This window comes from Cervus canadensis, chromosome 24 (assembly GCF_019320065.1).
Source record: "Cervus canadensis isolate Bull #8, Minnesota chromosome 24, ASM1932006v1, whole genome shotgun sequence".
NCBI lineage: Eukaryota > Metazoa > Chordata > Mammalia > Artiodactyla > Cervidae > Cervus > Cervus canadensis.
Genome location: NC_057409.1, coordinates 6,885,612 through 6,906,953, shown reverse-complemented (window position 1 = coordinate 6,906,953; position 21,342 = coordinate 6,885,612). Strand labels below are relative to the sequence as shown.

The 21,342-nt window shown below is 47.6% G+C and overlaps 1 protein-coding gene across 2 annotated transcripts in view; it reads left to right on the top strand.

Moving 5' to 3' along the window:
• Positions 1 to 11,784: 11,784 nt before the first annotated feature.
• CNR2 (cannabinoid receptor 2) overlaps positions 11,785 to 21,342 on the top strand; it is a 33,718-nt gene continuing 24,160 nt past the window's right edge. For both annotated transcript variants that reach the window (XM_043446023.1, XM_043446021.1), the window contains exon 1: positions 11,785 to 11,916. The gene's annotated coding sequence lies outside the window, so the exon portion shown is untranslated. The remainder of the gene's footprint in view (positions 11,917 to 21,342) is intronic.

The following is a 21,342-nucleotide window of genomic DNA, read 5'->3' as shown; positions in this document are numbered from 1 at the left end:
GTTCACATCAGGTGGCCAAAGTATTGGAACTTCAACTTCAGCATCAGTCAGTCCTTCCAACGAATATTCAGGGTTGATTTCTTTTAGGATTCACTGGTTTGGTCTCCTTGCTGTCTAAGGGGCTGTTAAGAGACTTTTCCAGCACCACAATTTGAAAGCATCAATTCTTCAGCACTCAGCCTTCCTAATGGTCCAACTCTCACACCAGTATTGTCGGCAAAGTGATGTCTCTGCTTTTTAATATGTTGTCTAGGTTTGTCACAGTTTTCCTTCCAAGGAGCAAGCATCTTTTAATTTCAAGGCTGCAGTCACTGTCTGCAGTGACTTTGGAGCCCAAGAAAATAAAATCTGCTTCCATTTTTTCCCCTTCTATTTGCCATGAAGTGAAGGGACCATATGCCATGATCTTAGTTTTCTGAATGTTGAGTTTTAAGCCAGCTTTTTTACTCCCCCCTTTCACCCTTATCAAGAGGCTCTTTAGTTCCTCTTCACTTTCTACCATTAGAATGGTATCATCTGCATATCTGAAGTTGTTGATATTTCTCCCAGCCATCTTGATTCCAGCTTGTGAGTCGTCCAACCTGGCATTTCACATGATGTACTCTGCATAGAAGTTAAATAAGCAGGATGACGATGTACATTCTTGTAGTACTTCTTTCCCAATTTTGAACCAGTCGGTTATTCCATGTAAGGTTCTAACTGTTGCTTCTTGACTGGCACACAGGTTTCTCAGGAGACAGGTAAGGTGGTCTGGTATTCCCATCTCTAAGAATTTTTCACAGTTTCTTATGATCCACGCAGTCAAAGGCTTTAGCTTTGTCAATGAAGCAGAAGTAGATGTTTTCTGGAATTCTCTTGCTTTCTCTATGATCCAACAAATGTTGGCAATTTGATCTCTGGTTCCTCTGCCTTCTAAACCCAACTTGTACATCTGGAAGTTCTCAGTTCACGTACCGTTGAAGCCTAGCTTGAAGGATTTTGACCATAACTTTACTAGCATGTGAAATGAGCACAATTGTTCAGTAGTTTGAACATTCTTTGGCACTGCCCTTCTTTGGGACTGGAATGAAAACTGACCTTTTCCAGTCCTGTGGTCATTGCTGAGTTTTCCAAAATTTGCTAGCATATTGAGTGCAGCACTTTAACAGCATTATCTTGTAGCATTTTAAATGGCTCAGTTGGAATTCCATCACTTCCACTAGCTTTGTTTGTAGTAATGCTCCCTAAGGCCCACTTGACTTCACACTCCAGGGTATCTGGCTATAGGTAAGTGACCACAATATTGTGGTTATCCCGGTCATTAAGACTTCTTTCGTATAGTTCTTCTGTGTATCCTCGCCACCTCTTCTTAATCTCTTCTGCTTCTGTTAAGTCCTTAATATTTCTGTTCTTTATCGTGCCCATCCTTACATGAAATGTTTCCTTGATGCCCTCAATTTTCTTGAAGAGATCTCTAGTGTTTCCCATTTTATTGTTCTCCTCTACTTCTTTAAATTGTTCATTTAAGAAGACTTTTATTTTTTAAATCTCTTCTTACTATTCTCTGGAACTCCACTTTAGTTGTTTATATCTCTCCGTTTCTCCCTTGCTTTTGTCTTCTCTCCATCCTTTTTTAGATTTCTTTTCCCATGTAGGTCATTGCAGAGTATTGAGTAGAGTTCCCTGTGCTAAACCGTATGTCCTTATTAGCCATCTATTTTATATAGAGCAGTGTGTATACGTTGATTCCAATCTCCCAGTTTATCCCTCCACCCTGTCCCCACCTCCCATAACCATAAGTTTGTTTTCTCCATCTGTGACTCTATTTCCGTTTTGTAAATAGATTCATTTATAACCCTTTTTTTAGATCCCACATACAGATGATATCATATGACATTTGTTTTTCTCTGTCTTACTTACTTCACTCAGTCTTTAGGACTGAGGACTTTAGGACAGTCTTTAGGACTATCCATGTTGCTGCAAATGACATTATTTCATTCTTTTTTATGGCTGAGTGTAAATGTTACAAATGTACTGGGTCATAATGCAAACTGAATTTTTCATGGGTTACAGTAAAAAAAAAAAGTTAACTTTTTACCAAACCAGCCTGCTCATTTCACAGATGAGAGAACTGAGGCTGCAACTGAGGAGCAGACACAGATCTCCTCACTCTCGGTGCTCCTTCTCCACAAACCATCCCACACCTGGAGCTAAGGCAGCGGGTAGAACTCAGCTCTTAAACACTACGGCTCCCATTCTTTTTACCAACCTGGGAACACTCCTTACTTATTCATTCAACACATACTTGAGTACTGGGCGTTCATGCCAGGTACTGGGATAGTATGACGTTTATGATGGGAATGTAGGATTTACTACTCAACGCTGGTTTCTCTTGAGTTAATTTTTACATTTTTTGTTCCAGTTGGGGAAATTGGAGGACAATTATTCTGATTCTTGTTAAAACAGTGAGGAAGATTTAGTTCAGGAATATTGTGAGAGGAATGTTGTAGCAGAGGAGAGAGATGGGACTCAACTTCAAATACACTAAGTTCCCTACTTATGAACAGGTTCCATTCTGAGAGTGTGATCATAAGTCCAATTTGTTCATAAGTCCAACAGTTAGCCTAGGCACCCCACTAACACAAGCAGCTATGTAGTACTGTATTGTAATAGGTTTATGATACTTAGCACACAAACAATACATTCATTAAAAAACACACAAAAATAAGGAAAACATTTTTAATCTTACAATACCTTAAAAGATTGAAGCTGAAATTCCAATACTTTGGCCACCTGATGCAAAGAACTGACTCACTGAAAAAGAGCCTGATGCTGGGAAAGATTGAAGGCAGGAGGAGAAGGGAATGACAGAGGATGAAATGGTTGGATGGCATCACCGACTCAATGGACATGAGTTTGAGTAAAGTCCAGGAGTTGGTGATGGACAGGGAGGCCTGGCATGCTGCAGTCCATGGGGTCGTAAAGAGTTGGACTCGACTGAGCGACTGAACTGAACTGATACCTTAAAAAGTACAGTAGTACAGTACAACAGCTGCTATACGGGACTGGCACCGAGTGGACAGGGAAGAAAAGTTACCGACTGGATAAGGGAGAGGAGGTAGGAGATGGTAGAGACGAAGGATCGTCAGCAATAGGAGACCGAGGGCAAGCTGCAGTTTCCCTCACGCCCGACATCGATGGCATGGGTTCTGGCTCCTTGCTGGAACCAGCTGCATGTTTGCATCTTTGAAAGTTCGCAACTTGAAGGTTCATACATAGGGGATTCACTGTACAGCAAAGGCAGCTGGGGAGTTAAAGCCAAGGAGCAGGGTGGGGGTGCCAGTGGGTGGAAAGTTACTAGGAAAAGTCTTTGAGGGCAGGGGGATTCTTGCTAAACTGATCTAATGGGGTTCTTGCCAAAGGCTGGCCAAGGACTGAGACATCACGGTTGGGCGATGAGGAATTTGATTGGATATCAATGATGGGAGGATGATTTAGCCTGCTTGTTTGCTAGGACTGGGCTGGGCAGGCCTAAGGCAGGCTAGGGGCCAACATCAAGGCCAAGTTGAAAAGGGGACTCAGAGGAGACCATCTACAGTTTTGTGCAGGAGAGAGTCTTAGTAACAGCATCTGTATCCGCCTCATTTCTCTTGTGTTTTCACTTGTTCCTGATATATATATGTGGCTTTCCATTTTTTGCATACAGTTGATAGGTGGTATTAGTACAAGGGAAGGGCTTCTCTGGTGCCTCAGACAGTAAATCATCTGCCTACAAGGCAGGTCTCGAGACCCAGGTTCCATCCATGGACTGGGAAGATCCCCTGAAGAAGCGAATGGCAACCCACTCCGATATTCTTGCCTGGAGAATTTCATGGACAGAGGAGCCTGGTGGGCTATAGTCCGTGGGGTTGCAAAGAGTCAGACACACCTGAGTGACTAACACACACACACATTAGTGCGAGCAAAAACTGAAGTTCAAGGAAATTCAGTAACTTGATCAAGGTCACACGGCTGTTCGGTGGCAGAATCAGGAATAGGTCCACCTGCTTCAAAGTCCAGAAACAGTGGACTGCTTAACCACCGTGCTGCCCGTTGCTTCTCATGGCCAGAACCCAGCTGGAAAATGAAAATGCAGTCCTCTGCTATTGAAGACGCCAGCCACCCACAGGTCCTGGTTGGGAGCCCAGATGTCATGTGCCTGCTGTCTGAGCCCAGTGGTGAGAGACGAACGGAGGCTATTATTAAACTCTTTCTGGTTCCTGAGTCTGGCAGTCTCTGATCTGCCCTCAGGCCCTGTCGACATTGTTATTTATAGAGCCGATAGTTTCTGCTAGGGCTGGGCTGAGAGCCAGTGGAAATACCCGTGTGCTTCACCTGGGCACCAGAGCTCAAAGTTTGGCTCCAAACTCAGGTTCTATTGACAGACCCTGTAATTCATCTCTTCAGCTATCCTCTATCTCTGTTCCCAAGACCCTCCATAGGCACTGAGCCCCTCAACACCTCTGGCCTGGATCTGTGGCGGCTGAGAGAAAAACACAAAAAAGCTAGCAAGGGGGACTTCCCTAGTGGTCCATGTTCCCAATGCTGGGGGCCGAGGTTCGAGCCCTGGTCAGGAAACTAGATCCCACACACCACGCAACTAAAGATCCTGCATGCTGCAACTCAGACCCAGTGCAGCCAAATAAATAAATAAATAAAAATATTTAAAAAAAAAAAGAAAACGAAGAAAGTCTCCCTGGCTCCCTGCAGTGGGACCAGAAGGGGGCATTTTTGTCTTCTCCCTTATATATATTTTAAACTCCCAAAATGTCTGTGGTGACCATTATTACTCTTTTAGAAGGAAATGGCAACCCACTCCAGTATTCTTGCCTGGAAAATCCCATGGACAGAGGAGCCTAGTAGGCTACAGTCCATGGGGTCACAAAGAATCGGACACGACTGACTTCATTTCATTTCATTTGGGTGAGTTGACTGTTTTGAGCAGCCCCCAGCAGTCTATGACTCACCATTACCGCACTTTCCTCCCAGGTAACTGATTGATTGACGTATTGAATTTCTTTTATCCCCTTTCCTCCCATGCCTTCTTCTGCACCATGCCGCCTCCATGACTACAGGTAACCTCTCTCTCTTTTTATTTTCCCCCACAGGTAACCTCTCTTATGTACCTTTTAATTTATATTTATTTATGGCTGTACTGGCTCTTCATTGCCACGCTCGGGCTTTCTCTAGTTGCAGCAAGCAGGGGCTGCTCTCTTGTGATCTGAGTTTCTCCTTGGGGTGGATTCTCCTGTTGTGGAGCACGGGTTCCAGAGTGCACAGGTCAGTAGTTGTGGTGCTGACACATTGCCCATTGGCACGTGGAATATTCCAGAACCGGGGATGCAACCCATGTCCCCTGCGTTGGCAGGCAGATTCTCAACCACTGAACCACCTGGGAAGTCCTCTAGGGTACCTCTTTAGTCACCAAGTACCCTTGACTTTAAATGTATCCTTGTAAAATATGTTGTTGCGTGTGTGTAAGTGTGTTTTAGCTACAAAAATAGTAGGCATGCCACACATCTTATTCTGCTTCTCTTTTCTAAACTTGCATATAAATGAACCTTGTCTGTGACTTCTGTCTACTTTCATAATCAGAAAAAAGGCCCAATAAATAGTCATGGTGGGGGCTGATGGATTTCAGGGATAACTGTGAATGGATATGGAGTCACACGCCCCCTTCTTTTGAAATACAAATCCCTCGGAAAAGGGAAGAATAGGTACCCTCAGCAAGGGGATGTGTGTGCACTCATCTATGAGAAGTTACCAGTTATGCTCACTGAGACGGGCCAGAGAGGGAGAGGTTGGGACAACATGGAAATGCCAGAACCAGGAGGGTCCTCGGGCAGAAGTTGTCAATTGGAGGCACACAAGATAGATCCCGCCAAAGACATGTTGTTTGTTTAAACACGTTTGATTTTTAAAAAATCAAAGAATTCCAGATTTGAGGGATCTCTTGAAAAATCATACGGTTTGGCCACCCAACTGAACTCATTCCTTCAAGGAACAATCAGCAGGACTTCCATGGTGGTCTAGGGGTTAAGAGTCCACTTGCCAATGCAGGGGACACAGGTTCAATTCCTAGTCCAGGAACTAGGGTCCCACCTGCCTCGGGACAACCAAGCCCGTGAGCCACAACTACTGAAGCCTGCATGCCTAGAGCCTGTGCTCTACAACAAGAGAAGCCACCGCAGTGAGCAGCCCGTGCACCATAACTAGAGAGTAGCCCTCGCTCACCACAGCTAGAGAAAGGCAGTATGCACCAAGAAGACCCAGTGCAGCCAAAAATACATACATACATAAATTAAATAAAATAAAAATTTTTTTTTAAAAATCACCAAAGAAAAACGAACAGTCAGCAGAGCCGAGAACTACAGCCTCGTTTCCCCATGGCAAGGGCTCTGCAGCTGGCCACAGGCCTCCACTCTCTGACATTACACCCAGTTCTCTGCCTGCCCCCATTGTGTTCGCAATACTTGCCTTGCATCCCATCAAATTCTTAAAGGGGCCATGACCCTCCCAAACCTTAAGAACTGTATTGCAAAGATGCCGACCACCACTGCCCCTCTTACACCAGTGAAGCCTCACTAGTGGATCATGACACTTCTCCCTCATGAGCTTAAATTCAGAATCCCTTCTCAACATTATGCTCTAGGCAGCAATTACCAAAATACCAGACTTGGCCCTCAAGGTAAAATCTATTTGTCATTCCTGGAAACCCAATCATCTCATCCTCCAGAGTTGGAGACTAAGGCTCAGAGACAGGAAGTAATTTCCCCAAGGTCTGCACAGTTTGAGACCAACAAGGATTCATATTAAGCATCCCCGCCCCCCCACCCCCAACAAAGTCAATCCTAAAGGAAATCAGTCCTGAGTATTCATTGGAAGGACTGATGCTGAAGCTGAAACTCCAATACTTTGGCCACCTGATGCAAAGAATTGACTCCTTGGAAAAGACCGTGATGCTGGGAAAGACTGAGGGCAGGAGGAGAAGGGGATGACAGAGGATGAGATGGTTGGATGGCATCACTGACTCAATGTACTTGAGTTTGAACAAGGTGCGGGAGTTGGTGATAGACAGGGAGGCTGGTGTGCTGCAGTCCCTGGGGTCGCAAAGAGTCGGACATGACTGAGCAACTGAACTGACTGACTGACTTCTTTATCCATTCATCTGTCAATGGGCATTTAGTTTGTTTCCATGTCTTGGCTATTGTAAATAGTGCTGTTACGAACATAGAAGGTGCACGTATCTTTTTGAATTAGACTTTTGTGTGGATATATGCCCAGGAGTGGGATTGCTGGATCATACGGTCACTCTAAGTTTTCTGAGGAACCTCCGTATTATTTTCCATAGTGATTGTACCAACTTGCATTCCCACCAAGAGTGTAGGAAGGTTCCCTTTATCCACATCCTCTCCGGCATTTGTCATTTGTAGATTTTTAAATGATGGCCATTTTGACTGGTGTGAGATGGTACCTCACTGTAGTTTTAATTTGCATTTCCCTAATAATTAATGACGATATGTATCATTTCATGTGCCTATGGGCTATCTGCACAGCGTGTCTGGACTTTAATAAGCTCTCCTGGAGATGCCAATGAAGATAAATTTTTAGAAACATTGACTGGGACCAAGTTCCTCATTCCTGGCTGAAGAAACTGACACCAGACAAAGTGCTTTGACCAAACAAGATAGATTTGCCCCAAACAAGAGTCTAAATCCAGGTGTAGCCCAATTCCAGAACCTGCATTCAAACCACCCCACTACGTCAGAGAGTTTCACTTACTTTCAGCTTAAACTCGCTTATTAAGTGAGCTTATTAAGTGTACAAGAGTGTCTGTCTCACAGCAGGCTTGCCAACATTGCTATCAAATTTTTGCCCAATTTAATTAAGTGAGCTACTGTGTCTTAAGCATGCCCTATGCAACCACCTGGGCTTCACAGGTGGCGCTAGTGGTAAAGAATCTGCCTGCCAATGAAGGAAGAGATGCAGGTTCCATCCCTGGGTTGGGAAGATCTCCTGGAGGTGAGCATAGCGACCCACTCCAGTATTCTTGCCTGGAGAATCCCATGGACAGAGGGACATGGAAGGCCACAGTCCATTGGGTCACAGAGAGTCGGGCTTGACTGAAGCATCTTAGCACTAAAAGGGTGCCGATAGTGAAAATGTGTAAAGGTGCACTAATCCTTTTCCGTTTAATAAATGAAGATAATTGTATTTCAGGATTTTTAAAGCAGAAAACAGCAATGTTTGGAGATAGCATGTTATCCCACAAGCTTACCAGAGCATCTTGTTTTCATTTCCCAGGTTAACTCAGGTGTCATGGATATTGGAAACTGAGTCATCTAAAGGGGACAAGTGGCCTAGACATTACCAAGGCTGCTTCCCTGAGGCCTGGTAGGAAAGACACCACCCAGGGAAGGTGCTGTGATGTGCTAAGTCACCTCAGTCGTGTCCAACCCTTTGCAACCCCATGGACTGTAGCTCACCAGGCTCGTCTGTCCATGGGATTCTCCAGGCAAGAGTACTGGAGGGAAGGTTCCTCTTTGAATCAGGCCCCAAACATGGGCAGTGCTCTGGGCCCAGCTATGGGCAGAGGCATCCAGTAGATGGCAGCGTCTCACAGAACAAGGGCTGGTGAAGCCGGCTGTTCCCTAGGAAGGAGAAAACCAACTCTGGGAACCTCCCCCGCAGGTGCACTTTGCCCTCCCTGGGGTAAACAGAATGGACTTCCTGTGTGGGCCCTCCCAGCCCTGCCCGTGGTACCCAGGGGACTTGGACATCCTGGACTGACTGAGCTGGAAGGGCCCTTACCCATGACGCTGTTCGGTGCTGCCCAAGGTGTGGACAAGGACGAACAGCATCGCCTAGGACCAACACCTGGGAGTTTGTGAGGAATTCAGATTCTCAGCCTTCACTCCAGGACACATAGTCAGAAACTTGGGGTGGGGTGGGCCAGAAGTCTATGTGTTAACAAGCCCTTTAGGTGACTCTGGAAATTGTACAAGCACCGATCTTTTTTTTTTTTTAATTTTAGAATATAGTTGATTAACAATGTGTTAGTTTCAAGTATACAGCAAAGTGATTCCGTTACACACATACATGTATCCATTCTTTTTCAAATTTCTCCATTTAGGTTATAATAGAGTATTGAGCACAGTAATGAAGAAAAAGAAACAGTTTAAAGAAGAGCTCTAAAAATCTGCACAGAAGTCCCTGTGAGTATTTTGCCAAGTCCTCAGCCAACATGTGTGTTTTAAAACTAGCACTACCGTATGATCCAGCAATCCCATTCCTGGGCATATATGCGGAGAAAATCATGGTTCAAAAGGATCCATGCACTCCAGTGTTCATAGCAGCATTATTTACAATAGCCAAGACATGGAGGCCGTGTAAATGTCCATCGACAGAAGAATGGATAGAGAAGATGTGGAATGTACATACAACAGAATATGATTTGGCCATTAAAAAGAAGGAAGTAATGCCCCTTGCAGCAACACGGATGGGCCTGGGGCTTATCATCCTAAGTGAAGAAAGTCCGACAGAGACAGACAGACACCGTACATGTGGAATCTAGAAAAAACGGCACCTCTCATTTTAGAAATGGGGAAATGGAGGCCAGGCAAAGGAAGTAACTGTTACACAGCCAGGTAGCAGCAGAATCCGGATCCCCAGTGTTGTTTCCACCTTAGCCTCTAACTAGCTCCCTCCTTTTCTTCATTCATCATTCTTTTCTCATAGACCTGCCTTCAGCCTACCTTTCCACTCTCTGGGCTGCAATGGGGAGCCAGGCTTCAGGGGGGAGGGCAACCTCCCCTTTCTTCCTGATGGGATCTCCTCAAAGCCAGAGGTCCAGGAATCAGGGTCATGACAGCATCTGCTGGATCTTTCCTAGCTCATCCCTGGTGTTCCCCAATTCCCATGCCAACAGAAGTCTGATGTAGGCGGCAGGTGGCCCCCATGCCCCAACTACATCCTGTCTCTTTTTCCCTCTTGCTTAATACCCCAGTGTCTCTTCTCATCCTTACTGTCAATTACTTGCTCCTAGGAGTGCCCCCCACACGCACAAGGGATAAGTTATCAGATGAAAGGCTTTCCAGAGTGGGGTTTGCTCAGAAGGGACCTGGGCTGGGTCTAGAGCCATTTCTCCACCTCAGTGCTATTGACATGTTGAGTATGGATGTGAGAGCGGGACTATAAAGAAAGCTGAGTGCCAGAGAATTGATGCTTTTGAACCGTGGTGCTGGAGAAGACTCTTGAGAGTCCCTTGGACTGCAAGGAGATCCAACCAGTCCATCCTCAAGGAGATCAGTCCTGGGTGTTCATTGGAAGGACTGATGTTGAAGCTGAAACTCCAATATTTTAGCCACCTGAAGCAAAGAGCTGACTCATTTGAAAAAGACCCTGATGCTGGGAAAGATTGAGGGCAGGAGGAAAAGGGGACAACAGAGGATGAGATGGTGGGATGGCATCACCGACTCAACGGACTTGAGTTTGGGTAAATCCCAGAAGCTGGTGATGGACAGGGAGGCCTGGTGTGCTGTGGTCCATGGGGTCGCAAAGAGTCGGACACGACTGAGCGACGGAACTGAACTGAGCTGGGTAACCCCTGTGTCCACTGCGGGCTGTGTGCGGCGTTCTTGGCCTCCGCCCACCAGGTGTCAGTAGGAACCCTGCCAAGTGTGATATCTTCAGATATTGCCAGATGTCCCCTCTGGGCAGAGTTGCCAGATAAAAGTATAGAACAGCCAGTTACATTTCAACTTCAGATAAGAAACAATAATCTTTCAGCACATGCAGGTCTCAAATATCACCATCCTATAATTTTACTCGCTGAATCTATTAACTCCACCTCGGGGGCAAAATCTCCCTTCTTGAGAATTACTGGCCCAGATCTAACCCTTGGGGCCTGGACTGTGAGGGGCAGTAGGTGAAAAGATCTGATGAGATCATCAAAGGCCCCAGGAAGGCAAGAACTTTATCATACTCATCTGTGTATCCCTAGGGAGAAGTAGACTCTCATTAAATATTCTATCTGATGACAGGTATGAGGAACGTTTGAACCATATCAGGGTCAGGACTGGGCATTGGGTACACACTCTCTGCCCTCAGGGAACCCATGGTCCAGCAGACAGAAACTGAAAATGGTGTTTGATTTGACCCACTTAGCACTTTTAGAAGATTTGACTTTCGGGTCAACATTCTAAAACTGGAATCCACTATGTAAAAGTCATGATTTCTAGTGTCTCTTAAAAGATGTGGTACATCTTCCAAATGCTTGGAACATCTGGCAATTAGATCTGCACTCCCAGGTGGCAAGTCTTGCCTGGAGCTGAGAGATGGTCCCGCTTTTCCCCACAGTCCCCACCACAGACCCTCTAGCTCTGTACCAGCACCCTGCACCATTTACATCGGTTATCTGCCTGGTGCCTGAAGGCATTTGGATTTCAAAACTCTGGTCTGATGGGAAAGAAGCATTAGCATAGAATGTCCTGTTAGGTGATCTGTGTAAGGCTGGTACTTGATCCCCATTTTATAGATGAAGAAACTAAGGTTTAGGGAGGTTAAGTGAATTGCTCAAGATCATGACAGCAAGGCAGGGTGGGAACCCAAATCCCAGGACCCCTGGGCCTATGCCCTGGCCAGAGATCCCCCTGAGAAACAATTCAACTGCAAGGGCAAGAACACCGTGGCACCGGGAACCCAGAGGGGAAGTGGTAACAGGGACGGAAGACCAGAGCTCCCCACACTCACTCATCTCTGAGAAACCAAACGTGCAAGAAAGCTGGTTTGAGGAGAGCAGCCCCAGGAGCTCCGCCTGGGACACAGGATCGGTCCTGAGACACACGACCCCCTGGACTCAACGTCCGGCAAGGTCAGGGAGCTCAACCACGGCCAACCGTGAGTAGATTTTGTTGTTGTTTTTTTTTAGGGCTTCTTCCTCATTCTAGAAAACCTGTGTTCTCACTGTACCTCTTCCCTCCAGGGTGGTAAGAAGCTGGGTGGGCCTGCCTGGGGCCAGGGGAGTGATGTTTCTGAGGACTCCTGGAGTTTTTAAGGTCTAGTCCCTAGAAGGCTCATGGCCTGTGTGGTCTTCACCGTCAAAGCTGGGATGAGAATCAGCTCTCAGCTCCGTGTCCACCAAGGTCAGGATTCACGGTGATGCTCACAGCCTCAGAGAGCCTCGCTGTGTACCAGGGACTGCTCTAAGGACCTTCCGTGGTTTAATTTTACTTAATCCTCACAACGGTCTACCGAGGGGCTGTTGTCATTCCCCACTTTACAGATGGGGCTCGGTGACTCACCTGAAGTCACATGGGCGTTAAAGGAGAGTGCTGGGCTTGATCTTAGGCATTCTGGCTCCTCACACACTTCAGCCACTAGGCTCTCCTGCCTTACAAGGTGCAGGCTTAAATAGCAGCTCATGGGCCAGGAAAAAAAACAAACCCAAAAGACTAGGGCCAGAAGAGGTCTTGGAAATCATCTGGTGAGTCCTGGCCTCCACTGTACAGATGGGGAAACTGACACCCAGAGAGACCCAGCTTGCCCAGCTGGGGCGCCTCAGTAGTGTAGTGTGGTCTGGTCCACTCTAGACCCAGGAGGCCAGAGATCCGCTTTGCTGGAGGTTCCACTCAGTGAACAGTAGGGTTGACAAGTGTACCCCGGAGTCAGTGCTGGAGGGTGAACCCCAGCGCTGCTGCTAAATCGCTTCAGTCGTGCGGCCTCAGACAGATCATGCCACTTCTCCCCCACTCAGCTTCCTCTTCTGAGAAGTTCAGACCCGAGACCATCACTCACAGGCTCGTGGGAGGGTTGATGAGATGATGCCAGCACCGCGGTGGGCACGTGTGCTGGGCTCAGGGTGAGGCTGAGGGGGAGATTCTGACCTTCACCCCATCCACCCTGGCCCTGGACTAGAGACGAGGATGAACGAGGCTGTGGGCTGCTTTCCCCTAGAATGGGTAGCATGTAGACACCTCCAGGGCATGAAGACCAGGACTGAAGTGGAGGAGGGCCTGCGGAGGAATAGGGGGAGACCCTGGGGGGTGGCACGCCGACAACACTGGCCCCAGCTCTGTAACTACCTTCTGGCTCAGCCAGAGATGGTCCCTGACCTGCCCTGAGCCCAAGCATCCGTTTCTATCAATGACGCACGTCCTTTACCCTTTGGTGGGTTAAAGTCAGATTGAGGTGGGAAAGGGGCTTCCCTGGTGGCTCAGATGGTAAAGAATCTGCCTTCAATGCAGAAGACCCGGCTTCAACCCCTAGGTCAGGAAGATCCCCTGAGGAAAGGAATGGCAACCCACTTCAGCTTTCTTGCCTAGAAAGTTCCACGGACAGAGGAGTCAGACGTGGCTGAGCACACACACAAGGTGGAAAACGACAGCCCGGGTCAGCTGAGTGGAGCCCTAAACGCCAGTCTTTTCTCTTCCCTCCTCATCTTGTCATCTTTCTCCCTGATCTCAGATGTGCATAACATGTTCTTTTATTCATTCTTATTAAAGCACATTCAATAGGACTCCAAGCCCCCATCCTGCTGAGAAAGTCAGAAAGCAGATCTCAGGGTGAACTGAGCTATACCCTCCACTACCCCTCACCCTTAGGGTCACTTACAGAGCAGAGAGTGAAAGAAGCCCCGGGCTCCTCCTATGATGAACACCCCCTTGTCAAAGGGGTTTGATCCCCTGTAGTCCAGCCCTCTCCCCTTCCCCATTATGCCTGGAGCCCAGATTCTTTGCCAAGGCTCGAATGCCCTGTGTCTTGGGTTCACCCTCCAGGGTATGCCACCTGGCAACTGCCCCCAGAGGTCCTGCCATCTCCCCAAGGCCCTTCCAGGCCCCCAACACTCACAGGACTTGTGAGCTCCGGTGCCTCCCCTGTGTGGGGCCGTCTCTCCTTTCCCCTTGGCTTTCGACCGCAGGTGCGGCTCTTCTCTCTCCACCCATGGGACATCATCTTAACCTTCTCACTGAGCTTAGGTTTTTTTTTTAACAAAGGACAGGAAGAAGGGCTGTCTTCAAACAGCTTCTGCTTTCTGCCCCTGCCCCTGAAAAAAGTCCCTGAGCCGGGAGAGACCAAGGGCACTCTTTGAAGGGAGACAGGCTGCCTTAACTTACAGAGGAGGAAAACCAAGCCTCAAGAGCAATGGGGACACACACAAGGTCACATGGCCAAGGAAGAGACGGGCCAGTGTCAAGTCCTGTGCCGTGGGCTCCAAAGCTTGTGCTGCCGATCACTGAATCTTGTGGAGGACCCAAGTCTCCCTCGCCAATTAGTCAGACGACCTTGGCTGAGTAACATAACCTTCGCAAACCACAATCTCTTCAACTCTAAAAATGAAGCTATGGTAGGATTACCTACCCATCTCAAAGCAGTGCTTGTGTGTTTTCTGAAGTCAACTGACGCGAAGAGCCAACTGATTGGAAAAGACCCTGATGCTGGGAAAGATTGAGGGCAGGAGAAGAAGGGGACAACAGAGGATGAGATGGCTGGACAGTATCATCAACTCAACGGACATGAGTTTGAGCAAACTCTGGGAGACGGTGAAGGGCAGGGAAGCCTGGCATGCAGCAGTCCAGGGGGTCACAGAGAGTCGGACACGACTGAGTGATTGAACAACAACAGCGACGTTTACTGAGCATTCTAGTACGACATGCTGGAGCTCTGCTAGACCTGCAGATTTTTCAATTCTCACAGCAGCCTGTGGGGGAGATGCTATCGCTACCCACATTTGAGAGGTGAGAAACTGAAATTCACCCAGGCATAAAGCCTTGCCCAAATTCGCACGGCTGGTCACGTGGCAAAGTGAAGCCCTAAACCCAGGTCTGTCTGAATCCAGAACTGTGGTACACTGTGGCGAAAATCAGACAGGAGAGCAGATGTGCAAAGTGCTTCCTAAGCACTAAGGTGCAAGGTGGGGCCCAGGGTCAGCCCTCTTCCAGTAGAAAAGGACAAGACCTTTATTCTGTTTTCCCATCATATTCTGGAGAGGTAGGGTCTGCAGGGTGTCCTGCCCCCACCCTCAGGCAGCAAAGACCCCCAAAGGAAAGAAAATGGCAGACCAGGGCAGATAGATGGGGTAGGTCAGGCAGGGAGGAGCCTCCCCAGTGTCATCACACCCAGCATGGGAGAGAAAGCTGTGAGTATTCCATTGAAGCGGGTGACTGCGTGGGTGGGTCGGGCATCCTGTGGGTTTTGCTGCTTCTCTTCTCCTCCCCACCTGCTGACGCCCCCAGAGGGGAGGCCCCGGATCCGCTCACCCAGCGAGTCAGAGGCAGCCTCTCCCACCAAAGTCCCCCCGCCTTCCTCTCCCGGGGAGTTAGGGCCACCCCAAAGTTCCTCTTTGAGAATCACAGCTGCGTTCAGTGTTGCCTCTGTCAGAACAGCAATAAGTCCATCCTTTATGAGTCTTCAGGGATCTGTCTGGATCCTGGGGGATCCGACGAAGGCAAAAGCAGGGACTGGGGCTCCATGGACCATCTCTGAGTCGTCATATAACAGCCACTGGACAGGTGAGGCTGCCAAGGCTCAGACGTGGCAGGTAAATGGCAGAGACAAGAGTCAAGCCCGGGGCTGTCTTTCCACTGTTTTCCACCAGCTCATCCCAACAAGAAAGAAGCTATTCCAGAAGGTTCACAGTAGTAGAACATTTCCATTTAAAAAAAAAAAAGTGAATACTTGTTTTGCCATTTAAAAGACATTTTTCTCAGTGTGAGAACTTCTTAAGATAAATGGAAGAATTGGGAATTCCAGTGGTTAGGACTGAGCATGCTCACTGCCAGGGACCTGGGTTCGATCCCAGGTTGGGGAACTAAGATCCCACAAGCCACGTGGCACAGCCAAAAAATTTTTTTAAATAAAATAAATGGAAGAATCAAAAGCAATAGTTAGTGGTGATCAAACAGATGATACTCTCATGACTTCCAACCAGGCGGTTCATCTTTGGACCACTAGATTGGCTTTGGCTAGTACATGGTTTTACACTGATCTTCATCTTATGTTGTTGAATTTATACCTCTGATGAACCAATGATTAAAGAAAGGAATCTGGGACTTCCCTGGTGGTCCAGTGGTAAAGAAGCCATGTTGTAGTACAGGGGAGTTGGGGTTCCATCCCTGGTCGGTAAGCCAGCTTGCCACAGCTGGAGGGTCAGTGCCCCGAAACAAAGATCCTGTGTACTGCAACTAAGACCCAATGCAGCCAAATAAATAAATACATTTAAAAAAAAGAAAAAGAAAGGAAGCAAAGGGAACTCTGAGGCTGAATATACAAGGAAGTAGAAGAAGGAAGAAAAGACTCCTCCACAGATTTGCCTCCAGATTTATCATTTGCATTTATCTGATCAAATTCCTTACATGGCTTACCAGGAAAATTCTGTTACGAAATGTCATAGATGGTTAAAAAGAAAAAATAATGTGTACTTTTTATTTTCCTGTGTTGCACAGAAAAGTTATCTATACCTGCAGGCATATGCAGAGAGGTGCTTATACATAGGGACCCGAGAGCTATTTTATCTTACCATACAACAAGCATAATGTTCTTTTTAAAAGGGACAGTTCAGCTTTTTAAGCAATCAAATGAGAGAACGCAGAACCCCAGCTCATGTAAATGATCCCTCGAAGCTTTGGGGATCTCAGTTCTTGGACTAGGGATTGAACCGGGGCCCCTGGCAGTAAGAGTGCCGCGTCATAACCACTGGACCTCCAAAGAATTCCCCATTTCAGCCTATTTTAATGTCCATTTGGTCCCCCCATTAAACATCATTTTAAAATTTGTTCAGCCACCATGCATTTTCTTTGGTCATGAATGTAAAGTAAATCAAGCACATATGTCACTGTAAAGCGTGGAGAAGTAAAAATTTGTTTTTACATATTAGGCATATAAGTTAAATAAATGTTAAGGAAATTTTGGAAATAAGACACATCACAAATAGTACATTTGACTTAAAACACTTCCTTTTTCATGGACCATAGAAAATTATGACACAGTCCACATAATTCTCATTGGGGTTTGTAAAATTATACGTTGCTGTGAAATAGTTCCTGAGGCAGAAGAGATGAAAGATGATGTAGTCCAGTCACCTCATTCTATTTTATTTCTCTCTTTAAATTTTGGATATGATCCTTAAGCAACCTGGCAGAGAAAATGCGCACAAGAACAATAAACAGTAATAGCTAATACTGAACTTCCCTGGTGGTCCAGTGGTTAGGAATCTGCCTGCCAGCGCAGGGGACATGGGTTCGATCCCTGGTCTGAGAAGGTGCCACATGCTGCAGGACGACTAAGCCTGTGTGCCCCAACTGCAGAGTCTGCACTCTAGAGCCCGTGGTCCGCAACAAGAGAATCCACCACCACAAGAAGCCTGCGCACCACAACTAGAGAAAGCCCGAATGCAGCAACGAAGACCCAGAACACCCAAAAAAAAATTAGCTAACATTTATGAGGATTTATTAAGCGCCAGCCAGGCAACATGCTGTGCATTTTGTACATACCACCACCCCATTCAGTCTTCACAGCAGCCTTGAGGGGAGATAATCTCATTATCCCCATTTTACAGATGAGAACACCAAGGCTCAGGATGGTGAGGTGATTTGCCCAAGAGACCACAGATTTCACAAAAGGCAGAATCAGAACTCATATCTGTGACTCAGGACTGCCTCTTAAACCGCTATCTAATCCCTTCTTCTTCTGAACTGATTCTTACCTGCTTACCATCTCTCTTCACAGAAGTAGGAGATAGAAATCCAGGTGACCGCTCAAGTTACTGCAGGAGTCAGTCTTGTTGGATCCAATCCCAAATCCCAGGCCAGAAAGGCTAATGTGCTTTCCTCTTCATGGCCACAGAGGCCAGAAGCCAGACAGATTCCCCAAAGCACATGAACGCACTGTATCATAACGGGCTATCTTGGAGCGCCCGTAGGGGTTAACTCCCAGATCGCTGGCCTCTCCGCATCTCTCCGTGGCTTTGAGTACCCACACTGAGTGTAATTTATCACCAGCCCCTGTCCAGCCATCCTGGTGACCCTCTAGCCACTCTGTCACCACTCACAGATCTTGGAGGCCTGAAGTTCTACATACAACTCAGCCTCTTTGCTGGTGCCCGTTTCCTTAATTATACGGTGGAAGTCATACCAGTTCCCTCACTGACTTGTCCTGTAGAACGTTTGCGTTAAGTGTCAAGTGTGTAGCTTGGGGTCTGGCCCAGAGTATACAGTAAGCACTCGTTCAGTGTTACTTTCTATCTTTGTCATGATCACTGGTGTGTTTCAAGGGCTGAGCCTCCAGGGCTCTCCGCATCATCGCCCACCACTGCCGCCTCCGCTCTGGGTCCAGCCTGAATTGTAACCCCCTCCCCTACTGTTGCAACCCTAGAAACAACCAGAATCGAGATTAGGGAGGGACCCCACTCTTTGGGATCTGACCAAGTCAGGAAGAGGCAGAACAGCCTGCAAAGAAACCACAGGGGGATTCAGAATACTCACCACACGCGGTTAACCTTTTCCCACTCTCTGCTGTGCAGAGAAGCCACCGTAAAAAGCCCTCAGCGTATTTTAATGGCCTCTCTGCACCGCCGGTTACAACGCCTTGCTTGTCCTACAGAGAACATTTCACAGGTGGAAGGGGTAATCAGCCTCTTCCAAGTGCAATTAACAGTTTTAACAAAGCTCCCAACCCATCCACTCCCCTCACCATGGTTCCCAGTGACTCCTTGACCAAGCTTTCACCAGCAGCACGTACCCCCAGGGGTAAGGCGAGCCACAGACTCTTACCAGCATTGACACTGTAATGATTGGTGGTGGTGATTTAGTCTTGAGGTCGTGTCTGACTCTTTGTGACCCCATGTACTAGAGCCCACCAGGCTCCTCTGTCCGTGGGGTTCTCCAGGAAAGAATACTGGAGTGGGTTGCCATTCCTTTCTCCAGGGGATCTTCCCAACCCAGGGATTGAACCTGGGTTCAATTGAATCTGGATCTCCTGCAGCGCAGGTGGATTCTTCACCACCTGAGCCACCAGGGAAGCCCTAACGATTGAATTTCTAAAATTTTCTGTAGCAGGTTTTCTTTGAAAGAGGACGATAGAACTTTAGCTCCTACTATAAAGATGAGGATAGGGACTTTCCTGGTGGTCCAGTGGTTAAGAATCTGCCTGTCATTGCAGGGGACACGGGTTCAATCCCTGGTCAGGGAAGATTTCACATGCCTTGGGGCAACTAAGCCTGTGCACCACAACTATTGAGCCTGTGCAGAACTAGAGAGCCTGTGTACTGCGATGAAGACCCAACGTAGTCAAAAATAAATAAATGAATATGAAGATAAAAAGCACAGAATCAAAGTGATGCCCTGAATCACAGAGGTGCTCCCTGTAGGGCCAGAACTAAGAAACATGTTTCAGACAGTCTGCCAAGGTGCCCTTCTTGAGTCTCCAAACTCTGGGATCTGCTAAAGCAGGAAACAGGGAAGGCTATGTACTTACAGTATTTGAAGAACTGCTCCCCACCCGCCCACCCGCCCAAGGATAGAGGTCCCAGGAGAAAGGTGCCAGACCCCAGTGAGCAGGAGGTATGAGGCTGATGGACCTGGGCCTGGGTTCCAGTTGGGCTCTGCTCTCTGTATGACCTTAGACAAGTCACTGTATCTCCTTGTGCTTCTGTCTCCTCGTCCGTAAATGAGAGACATGAGGACAGAACCACCCTGCACGCCTCACTGCGCAGAGTGACTGAGTTTACATGCAAAGCCCAGCGCTCGGTCCCCCGTCATAAGGTACGGTGCCCCCTACGCCATGATCCCACTCTGGCAGGTATGTGCCAGGCAGGCAGGTCAGGCTCTGAAAGGTTTCTCCCAAGTCTTGCCATGGATCCTTAGCGAGGCACTTTTGAAATGTTATGCCAGGCATGCCCTTCTGGCTGATATATAGTCCATTTCTTCCCCCTTAAAAGGATCAGTTGTATCTATGCAGGGAATTTTTTTTTTTTTTTTTTAGCTTTTTCCTTATTTATTTATTTTTGGCTGTGCTGGGTCTTCATTGCTATGCTCAGCCTTTCTCTAGTTGCAGTGTGGGGGCTTCTCGTTGAGGTAGCTTCCTCTGTTGCATGGCAGAGCAGGGGCTCTAGGTACACGGGCTCAGTAGACTTTGTTGCTGACAACTTAAAAATGAAATTTAATCGACCTGTTACATGTGAAAGAGATAATGCATTTTTAATGCCAATAATTTTGGGGGGCATATCTGCCCCCCATGTGGGATTCTCCCGCATGTGGGATCCTCTCGGACCAGGGATGGAACCCACGTCCCCTGCGTTGGAAGGTGGTTTCTTGGCCACTGGATCCCCAGGGAAGATCCTGCTCTGAGCATCTTGAAGAAGGGAACCCTCCTTGGGGATTTTCACAAATGTCAGAGAACTCCTTCAACCAATTCACCTGACAAATGCTCCTTGAGCAGCTTCCATGCGCCCGGGAGTTCTAGGCCCCCGAGACACAGCAGGAAGCAAACTGGACGATGAGCCCCGGTTCTCTTGGAGCTGACTTTTCAGTGCCCTGGCCCCAACGGTGGTGTCAGAGGCCTTGGTTAGAGGAAGCAGTCCGAGGAGGGAAGGTAGAAAAGGACACCAGGGAAGAGACTGTTACCTGGAGTGTGAGAAAGACCTCCGCCCCGCTCCACGGATGGGTTCCGGCACCACGTGGAACATAGCATCCTGGCTTTGAGTTCTGACTCTGCCACTTACAAGCCGTCTGACCTTGGGCAAATTCCTCCAGCTGAACCTCACTTCCCTGATCTATAAGACGGCAAAAATAAGATAACCCATCCGCAAGACCAGTTGGCAGGATAAAAGAGAGAGGGCGTGCAGGTAAAAGGCCTCCACAGTGCTGGCCACAAAGGAAGCCCCAGGGGACAGCGACAAACCCCCTCAAACACTTTAACCACAAGGATGTATCACAACAGGCTGAATGCAGAAGCAGAGACGAGTGTCCAGCCGCTAGGCAGCATAGAGATCTGCCCCCCAAAATTATTGGCATTAAAAACACATTATTTCTTTCACACGGAACAGGTTGATTAAATATCATTTTCAAGTTGTCAGCTTTAATTTCTAAGCAGTCACTGTTTGAAAGACGTAACCCGTATCAAAGAAAGCCCTTGAGGATCTGGGCAACTTTCGAGATGGTAAAGGGGTGCTGAGCCCACAGAGTTTGAGAGCTGCGGCGCGAGGCTTTCTCACTTGAGCTCTTTCGCAACCTGACAAATCCCCTCACCCACTCCCCGCCTCCACCCTGCCCTGCCCCAGCCCACAAGGTTAATTGCACAACTCACAAATTGAAAGGACCAAATGAGAAG